The sequence below is a fragment of the Jaculus jaculus genome, chromosome X (genome assembly GCF_020740685.1).
Source record: "Jaculus jaculus isolate mJacJac1 chromosome X, mJacJac1.mat.Y.cur, whole genome shotgun sequence".
Lineage (NCBI taxonomy): Eukaryota > Metazoa > Chordata > Mammalia > Rodentia > Dipodidae > Jaculus > Jaculus jaculus.
In genome coordinates this window covers 134,750,791-134,760,700 of record NC_059125.1, presented here as the reverse complement: position 1 = coordinate 134,760,700, position 9,910 = coordinate 134,750,791, and the positions used below count along the sequence as shown (strand labels likewise).

The following is a 9,910-nucleotide window of genomic DNA, read 5'->3' as shown; positions in this document are numbered from 1 at the left end:
TTTTTTTTTTTTTTTATGATAGAGGGCTGGAAAGATGGCTCAGCCATTAAGGCACTTGCCTGCAAAGACAAAGGACCCAGGTTCAATTTCCCAGAACTCACATAACACATGTGCACAACATGGCACAGGCATCTAGAGTTTGCTTGCAGTGGCTGAAGGCCCTGGTATGCCCATTCTCTCTCTCTCTGTTTCTTTCTTTCTCTCTCTGTCTCTCAAATACATAAATACAAATAAAATAAAATGTAAAAAAAAAATAAAAACATTTTTATGAGAGAGACAGAGGAGAGGGAGAGGGTTGGAGTGCCATGTCCTTCAGGCACTGCAATCAAACTCCAGATGCATGCAAACATCGCACTGGCATCACCTTGGGCATTTGGTTTATGTGAAAGCTGTGGGATCAAATGTGGGCCCTTAGGCTTCACAGGCAAGTGCCTTAACCACTAAGCCATCTCTCCAACCCTAGCTTTACTTTTTAATAAATTTTTTTGTTTATTTTTATTTATTTATTTGAGAATGACAGACAGAGAGAAGGGGGGGAGAGAGAGAATGGGCACACTAGGGCTTCCAGCCACTGCAAATGAACTCTAGATGCCTGCACCCCCTTGTGCATCTGGCTAACGTGGATCCTGGGGAACTAAGCCTCAAACCGGGGTCCTTAGGCTTCACAGGCAAGCGCTAGTTTTACTTTTTTTTTTGAGTTCAGAATTTCATGCTTTCAGACATGTCACATTTTCATATAGTAATACTAGATAAAATAGCACTTTAATCCCAGTACTCGGGAGGCAGAAGTAGGAGGATCACCATGAGTTCGAGACTACCCTGAGATAGTGAATTCCAGGTCAGCCAGGGCTAGAGCAAGACGCTACTTCGAAAACAAACAAAAAGGGGGGTTAGATTCACAAAGTTGAGCAAGTATCTGCTGTTCCTTTGCAGAGACAAGAGCCCCTGCCAAGTGCTCTCTCTCTCTCTCTCTCTCTCTCTCTCTCTCTAGCTCTTGCTGTCTCTCCTTCTGCTTGAAAATGACCGCCCCCCCCCCAGGTACAAGTTTCTCTGAGAGTTAAGTCCATCCTGAGATTACATATAAATTGCAGCTAGAGTGAGAACTTACCTCAATAAACCAAAAATCTTATCTTTTTCTTTTTTTTTAGGTAAATGGGGCCCTGGCTCATCAGTTAAAGGTATTTACATGTAAACTCTCCCAACCCAAGTTCAGTTTTCCAGTTACCAAATTAGAACTGGCCCTGGATTAGTTTGCCACAGCAAGAGACAGGCATGCATTTACGTGCACAAAAATAAGTAAATATTAACAACAAATTTACTCGTTCTGAGAAAAACAGAGGGCTGGAGATATGGCTTAGCAGTTAAGGCACTTTCATGCAAAACCTAAGGGCTTTGGTATAATTCTCCAGATCCCAGCTAAGCTAGATGCGCATTGTGGCCCATGCATCTTGAGTTCCTTTGTAGTGGCTAGAGGCCCCCTGGGGCACTCATTCTCTGTCTCTAATAAACAAAAACAAGGAAAAAAAATGCTTAAAAAAAGAAAAGCAAGGGCTGGAGAGATGGCTTAGTGGTTAAGCACTTGCCTGTGATGCCACAGGACCCAAGTTTGAGGCTGGATTCCCCAAGACCCACACAAGCCAGATGCACAGTGGGTGCATGTGTCTGGAGTTCGTTTGCAATGGCTGGAGGCCCTAGTGTGCCCAATCTCTCTCATTCTCTACCTCTTTCTCAAATAAATATAAAAATATATTAAAAAAAACACTGTTGTACTTCCTAAGCATTATATTGTTTTTAATGATATGGTTATTGGAAGGCATTGTATTTTTTTGTTTAAAGATTTTTATTTATTTTTGCAAGGAGAGAAAGAGGAGAGAGACAAGTAGTGAGAGTGAGAGAGAGACAGAGTGAGTGAGCCAGGGCCTCTTGAACTGCAAAGGAACATCAGATGCATACACTACTTTGTGCATGTGACTTTACATGTGTGCTGGGGAGTTGAACTCAGACCAACAGGCTTTACAAGCAAGTACCTTTAACCACTGAGCCAGCTTTCCAGCCTAGAATTGCATTATTTTTATTTTTATATGGTCTTATGGTTTTGTTTGTTTGTTTGTTTTTTGCTTTTTCGAGGTAGGGTCTAGCCCTAGACCAAGATGACCTGGAGTTCACTATGTAGTCACAGGGTGGCCTTGAACTCACGGTGATCCTCCTACCTCTGCCTTCCAAATTTTGGGATTAAAGGCATGTTCCAACACAACTGGCTTAGATTTCCTTTTTTTTTTTTTGGTATTAAAAAAACTATTTATTTGTTTTAGATAGATACATAGAGAGAAAAAGACAGATACATATAGAGAATGGGCACGCCAGGGCCTCCAGCCACTGCAAATGAACTCCAGATGCTTGTGTCACCTGTGCATTTGGCTTACGTGGGTACTAGGGAATTGAACCTGGGTTCTTTGGCTTTGCAGGCAAGTACCTTAACCACTAAGCCATCTCTCCAGCCCAGCAAATGGTATTTTTAAGGAATGATACCCAAGGGTCTTCTGGCCTCCACATGCATGCACAGACATGCATACATACACATGTGTAAAGAAAAACATTTGGGGGCTGCAGAGATGGCTTGCCTGCAAAGCCACCTTGTGCATCTGGCTTACGAGGGTACCAGGGAACTGACCCTGGGTCCTTAGACTTCATAGGCAAGTCCCTTAAGTACTAAGCCCTTTCTCTAGCCCCAAGAAAAAGATTTTAATGAATAAAATAAAATACATAGAAACACAAAGGCAAGCCGAGCGTGGTGGCACACGCCTTTAATCCCAGCACTGGGAGGCAGAGGTAGAGGGATCACTGTGAGTTTGAGGCCACCCTGAAACTCCATAGTGAATTCCAGGTCAGCCTGGGCCAGAGTGAAACCCTACCTTGAAAAACAAAAAACAACAACAACAAAAAAAAGGGCAGTCAATTCTATCAAACCATAGTTGGCAGACTTATTCATATATTTATTTTGGTTTAGTTTGATTTTTGTTGTTGTTGTTTTTGTTTCTTCCAGGTAGTGTCTCACTGTGGCCCAAGCTGACCTGGAATTCACTCTGTAGTCTCAGAGTGGCCTGGAACTAATGGGGATCCTCCTACTTCTGCCTCCTGAGTACTGGGATTAAAAGCATGCACCACCATGCCCGACTTGATTTGATTTTTTTTTTTAAATAAGGTCTCTTGTAGCCCAGGTTGACCTCTGACTTGCTATGTAGTCGAAGCTGACCTTGAACTTCTGATCTTCTTGTCTCCACCTCCCAAGTGTTGGAATTACAGATATATACCACCATGCCCAACTAGAAACATTTTGTTTTAAACTTGTTAGTACAACATGAGATTCCTTGTATTAGAAAAGGAGGCCTAGGGCTGGAGAGATGGCTTAGTGGTTAAGCGCTTGCCTGTGAATCCTAAGGACCCCGGTTCAAGGCTCGATTCCCCAGAACCCAGGTTAGCCAGATGCACAAGGGTGCACATGCATCTGGAGTTCCTTGCAGTGGCTGGAAGCCCTGGCAAGCCCATTCATTCTCTCTCTCTCTGTCACTCTCAAATAAATAAAAATAAAAATAAAGAAAGGGAGGCCTAGAGGAAGCTAATAAGTAGTGTGAATTTCTCAGTTCTGAGAAGCCTAAACTTGGCATCTCAGACAACTGCTATGTGATCTGAAAATACTTAGGATTTCTACAAGTGAAAAAAATTCAGGTCCTGGTCATGCTACTGTGGCTTGCTGGACGTATTCATAACGAGAAGAGGCTCTCACTAGACTTCAGTAAGTGAGTAACAAAAACAAAGGCCTTGGGCTGGAGAGATGGCTTAGTGGTTTAGCGCTTGCCTGTGAAGCCTAAGGATCCCAGTTCGAGGCTCCATTCCCCAGGACCCAGGTTAGCCAGATGCACAGGGGGCGCACACATCTGGAGTTCGTTTGCAGTGGCTGGAGGCCCTGGCAAGCCCATTTTCTCTCTCTCTCTCTATCTGCCTCTTTCTCTCTATCACTCTCAAATAAATAAATAAAAATGAACAAAAATATTTTAACAAAGAAGTAATATTTAAAAAAACAAAGGCCTTATTTTTTAAAAAAATATTTTGTTTTTATTTATTTATTTAAGAGAGAGAGAGAGAGAGAGAGAGAGAATGGGTGTAACAGGGCCTCCAGCTATTGCAATCAACTCTAGATGCATGTGCCACAATGTTCCTCTGGCTTATGTGGATCCTGGGAATCAAACCTGGGTCCTTTGGCTTTGCAGGCAAACACCTTAATTGCTAAGCCATTTCTTCAGCCCCCAAATACCATATATATATGTGTGTGTGTCTATATATATATATATATATATATATATATATATATATATATATATGTTTTTTTCATGCAAGTGTCGAATTCTCTCTATGGGCATCTTCTTGTTCCCAAGGGGGTCTATGGACCCTGGGTTCAGAGCCCCGGGGTGGGTGGTAGGATGGGGATGGTGCAGGTGGAAAACAGTGAGCATGATTGGAGAATAGAGGCCAGTGAATGAGAACGGGACCAAAGAGACGTAGGGCCTTAGCAAGTAGAGGCCTGCATGGTCAGCTCCCTGAGCACTAAGGAAGTAGCACTTTAAGGTCACAAAGGATGAATCATGGGCTTCTGTTTGCTGTTATTCTGGGGGATTGAACCCAGGGCCTCATACATATTCATGGACACAGAGATGTCAAGCTCTAACTTGTGTGGTTTTTGTTTGGTTGTTTGAGGGAGGGTCTTGTTCTTGCCCAGGCTGACCTGGAATTCACTATGTAGTACCAGTCTGGCCTTGAACTAAGGGTGATTCTCCTACCTCTGCCTTGCAAGTACTGCAATCAAAGGTGTGTCCTGACTTGTGTTTTTGGAAGCCCTTCTAGATTCCTGCACTTTGGAGAATTCTGTGAGACATGACTGGTAGCAGGAAGCCATTTAGGAGCGGTGTCCATTCTGTGGAGAAGGGTCATGATAATCAGGAACTGAAGTGCTGATTAAAAGGCAAGATGAACTGGATGTGGTGGAGCACACCTTTAATCCCAGCACTTGGGAAATTGAGGTAGGAGGATTGCTGTGAGTTCGAGTGCGGGGGGAGGGCTGGAGGGATTGCTGAGTGGTTAAGGTGTTTGTGTGCAAAGCAAAAGGACCCCCGTTAGATTACCCAGGACTCACATAAGCCAGATGCACAAGGGGATGCATGTGCCTGGTGTGCCCATTCTCTCGCTCTCTGTCAAATAAATAAATAAATAATAAAATATTTTTACAAAGCAAGATTGGGGCTGGAGAGATGGCTTAGTGGTTAAGCGCGAAGCGTAAGGACCCTGGTTTGAGGCTCGATTCCCCAGGACCCAGGTTAGCCAGATGCACAAGGGGGCGCACACATCTGGAGCTCATGTACAGTGGCTGGAAGCCCTAGCACACCCATTCTCTCTCTCATTCTCTCTGCCTCTTTCTCTCTGTCACTTTCAAATAAATAAATAAAAATAAGCAAACAAAAATTTTAAAAAAAGAGAAAAGCAAGATTGACCAAGCAGATGCCCTTCTACTCCTGATTTGAAGAACGTAACAGTGCAAGCGGGAGAAAACTGACCTCCCTATAAGTTCCCATGGCAACGGATGGTCATCACAAAATGCCCAGTGAAGACAGTCATGGGAGCACACACCCATGAGTATGAGGTCAGCCTGAGCTACACTGTGAGTTCCAGGCCAGTAGGCTACAGAGTGACACCTTGACTCAAAAAAAAAAAAAATTTTTAAGTCCAATGAAAAGCCACACTAGTTATCAGAGAAGTGAGGCGATTCATAGGAAGAGAATCTTCTGTGTCATCAGCTGACTGGAAGGCTCCTTATCTGTGTGACTATGGGGAAGTCACTTCAGTGTTCTGATGGTCCACATCCTTGCTGATAAAGGCAGGCAAAGGAGCCCGGTGTTGTGGGGTTGTGAATGACAAGGGAGAGGTAATCATTGGAGATTTTATAAATTTAGTGCTATGGAAATGCTGTTGGTGTGAATCTATCATCAACCAAAAAAAGGGTACTTATTAGTATGAGCGCTTACTAAGAGTGTGGCAGAGGAATTTAAAGAGAACAGTGTCGGGCTGGAGAGATGGCTTAGCGGTTAAGCGCTTGCCTGGGAAGCCTAAGGACCCTGGTTCAAGGCTCGGTTCCCCAGGTCCCACATTAGCCAGATACACAAGGGGGCGCACACGTCTGGAGTTCGTTTGCAGAGGCTGGAAGCCCTGGCGCGCCCATTCTCTCTCTCTCCCTCTATCTGTCTTTCTCCCTGTGTCTGTCACTCTCAAATAAATAAATAAAAAATGAACAAAAAATATTAAAAAAAAAGAGAACAGTGTGTAATTCACAGTAGTGAGGTAAGTGGCCCGCAAGTATGATTAAAGGCGTGTACCACTGTGCCTGGCTTTTAAAAATACTTTCATTACTGTGTGTGTGTGTGTGTGTGTGTGTGTGTGTGCACGTATGGGCATGCCAGGGTCTCTTGCTACAGCTTAGCAGTTAAGGTGCTTGCTTGCAAAGCCAAAGGACCCAGGTTCAGTTCCTCATAAGCCAGATGCAACAAGTGACGTGACGCATATATCTGGAGTTCATTTGCAGTGGCTAAAAGCCCTGGCACGCCCATACTCTTTCTGTCTCTCTTCGTGTATTTGTATATATCTACCTGAAAATAAATAAATAAAATATTTTTTAAAATTATTTATTTAATTTTTCTTTTCTTTTCTTTTCTTTTCTTTTCTTTCTTTTTTTTTTTTTAGATGGAGTCTCACTCTAGCTCAGGCTGACCTGGAATTCACTCTGCATTCTCAGGGTGGCCTCAAAGTCACAGCAATCCTCATACCTCTGCCTCCAAAGTGCTGGGATTAAAGGTGTTTGCCTCCAAGCCTGGCTTTTTATTTCTTTGAGAGAGAAAGAGAAAGATGCAGATTGAGAAAATGGGTGCACCAGGGCCTCTAGCAGCTACAAAGGAACTCCAGATGCATGCACCACCTTGTATATCTGGCTTATAAGGAATCAAACCTGGGTCCTTTGGCTTTGCAAGCAAGCACCTTAACTGCTAAGCTATCTCTCCAGCCCAATAAAATATTTTTCAAAAAGGAAAGCTAAGCCGAGCGTGTTGGTGCACACCTTTAATCCCAGCATTTGGAAGACAGAGGTAGGAGGATCACCATCAGTTCAAGGCCACCCTGTGACTACAGAGTGAATTACAGGTCAGCCTGGGCTACAGTGAGACCCTACTTCAAAAAAAAAGGGGGTGGCTGGAGAGATGGCTTAACGGTTAAGGTGTTTGTCTGCTGTTGCATTCAGGTTCGCATTGCTGGTAGAAATCACCCAACTAAATGCGGCTTGTAGGAAAAGAGGTTTATTTTGGCTTACAGACTCAAGGGGAAGCTCCAGGATGGCAGCGGAAAATGATGGCATGAGCAGAGGGTGGTCATCACCCCCTGGCCAACATAAGGTGGCAAGTTCCAACTTGAACAAAGGTATCCAGCAGATGTACATGGCCCTGCCTCAGGGCGAGAAAGTCCAAGCCATGTATGTCTGGATGGGTGGTACTGGAGAAGGGCTGCGCTGCAAGACCCGCACCCTAGACTGTGAGCCCAGGCGTGTAGAAGAGTTGCCAGAATGGAATTTTGATGGCTCTAGCACTTTCCAGTCTGAAGGCTCCAATAGTGACATGTACCTCCTCCCAGTTGCCATGTTTTGTGACCCTTTCCGCAAAGATCCCAACAAGCTGGTGTTCTGTGAAGTTTTCAAGTATAATCGGAAGCCTGCCGAGACCAATTTAAGGCACACCTGTAAGCGGATCATGGACATGGTCAGCAGCCAGCACCCCTGGTTTGGAATGGAGCAGGAATACACTCTCATGGGGACGGATGGGCACCCCTTTGGTTGGCCTTCCAATGGCTTCCCTGGGCCCCAAGGTCCGCATTAATGTGGCGTGGGAGCTGACAAAGCCTATGGCAGGGCTGGAGAGATGGTTTAGCGGTTAAGCGCTTGCCTGTGAAGCCTAAGGACCCCGGTTCGAGGCTCGGTTCCCCAGGTCCCACATTAGCCAGATGCACAAGGGGGCGCACGCATCTGGAGTTCATTTGCAGAGGCTGGAAGCCCTGGCGCGCCCATTCTCTCTCTCTCCCTCTATCTGTCTTTCTCTCTGTGTCTGTCGCTCTCAAATAAATAAATAAATAATTTTTTAAAAAAAGCCTATGGCAGAGACATCGTGGAGGCTCACTACCGGGCCTGCTTGTATGCTGGAGTCAAGATCTCAGGAACAAATGCCGAGGTCATGCCTGCCCAGTGGGAATTCCAAACTGGACCCTGTGAAGGAATCCGCATGGGAGATCACCTGTGGGTGGCCCGCTTGATAGTACTTCGTGTATGTGAAGACTTTGGTGTGATAGCAACCTTTGGTCCCGAGCCCATCCCTGGGAACAGCGCGGGCTGCCACACCGACTTCAGCAGGAAGGCCATGCGGGAGGAGAGAGGCCTGAAGTGCATCTAGGAGGCCATGGAGAAACTCAGCAAGCGGCACCAGTACCACGTGGGTGCCCACGATCCCAAGGGAGGCCTGGACAATGCCCGGCGCCTGACTGGCTTCCACGAGACCTCCAACATCAACGACTTTTCCTCCGGTGTTGCCAACCGCAGTGCCAGCATCCGCATTCCCCGTCTGTCGGCCAGGAGAAGAGGGGTTATTTCGAAGACTGGCGCCCTTCTGCCACCTGCGACCCCTTTGCAGTGACAGAGGCCATCATCCATACACGTCTTCTCAACGAGACTGGCCATGAGCCCTTCCAGTATAAAAACTAAAGGAGACGATGCTTCCAGCGACTGAGCCCTTCCCAGCTCTGCATCCCACTGCAGCTCTCCCTCTCGTCTTCGTTATCCTCATTACTCAAAAGTGGGATTTCAAGGTCTTTTTATTCCTCATGCCCAGTGAACCTTGCTTTCCTTGGTCAGGATAGAGGGGTCAAGTGCTTAATCTCCATGTACCCAGCCCCCGTTTTCTTCCTTTCTGATGTGTGGGTGGGGCGCAGGGAAAGGTGGTGACCGCTTCTCTCTGGAGGTGTCCTTGTCTGGTAGATGTCACCTCCGCACAAAGCAGCGTGTGAAGGAGGGGAGAACTTCCTCTAAAGGACAGCTGAAAGGGCAGGCCTGACTACTTAGGATGGCATGTCTCCTTCAATTCTTAAGATTAAACCAACTCTCACTAGTGGAGGTTAGGAGAAGAGCAAGAACTGGGGGTTAGTTTACCTCTTGTGTTTCTCTTGCTTGGAGCCACCCACACCCTTCACAAACAGCAGCTCAGCGACAACAGATGGCTGTCCTACCTTAAGAGAAGAAAAGTTCTTTACTGCTTGGGCCTCCATTTATAACACAAAGCAAAGTAGTATTTTTATATTTAAATGTAAAAACAAAAAAATCATATAAGGGTTGTGGATATGTGTGTTTTTCTAAAGAAAACAAACATCCTGGTCACTGGGTGCCAAATGTGAGGTAAATTATTTGGTTCAAGGGTCCCCTTTGTAAGTAAAGGAAGTAGCAGTGGAGAGCACAGTACTAGAAAAATTGGTTATTTGGGACTGCTCCTCATTTTTTTTTAATTTTAAAATTTTTATTAACATTGTCCATGATTATAAAAAAATATCCCATGGTAATTCCCTCCCTCCCCACCCTGTTCCTCATTTTACCAGGATTTCCCTGCCCATTTTTTGCAGGCGATGGTACACATTACTTGCAGTCTCTGAGTCCCTGTCTAACTCTAGAAGACGCACACGCACTTGTCCACACGTGGGTTTAGAAGTATGAGTTGGCTGGTCAACTTTGTTACTGACAAGGGGGTGTTGGGGTTATTTTTTGGTGGGATTTTAGCATGTCACT

At 45.3% G+C, this 9,910-nt stretch overlaps 1 pseudogene; it reads left to right on the top strand.

Moving 5' to 3' along the window:
- The first annotated feature begins 7,496 nt into the window (after positions 1 to 7,496).
- On the top strand, positions 7,497 to 8,839 carry LOC123456753 (annotated as a pseudogene).
- The last annotated feature ends 1,071 nt before the right edge of the window (positions 8,840 to 9,910 follow it).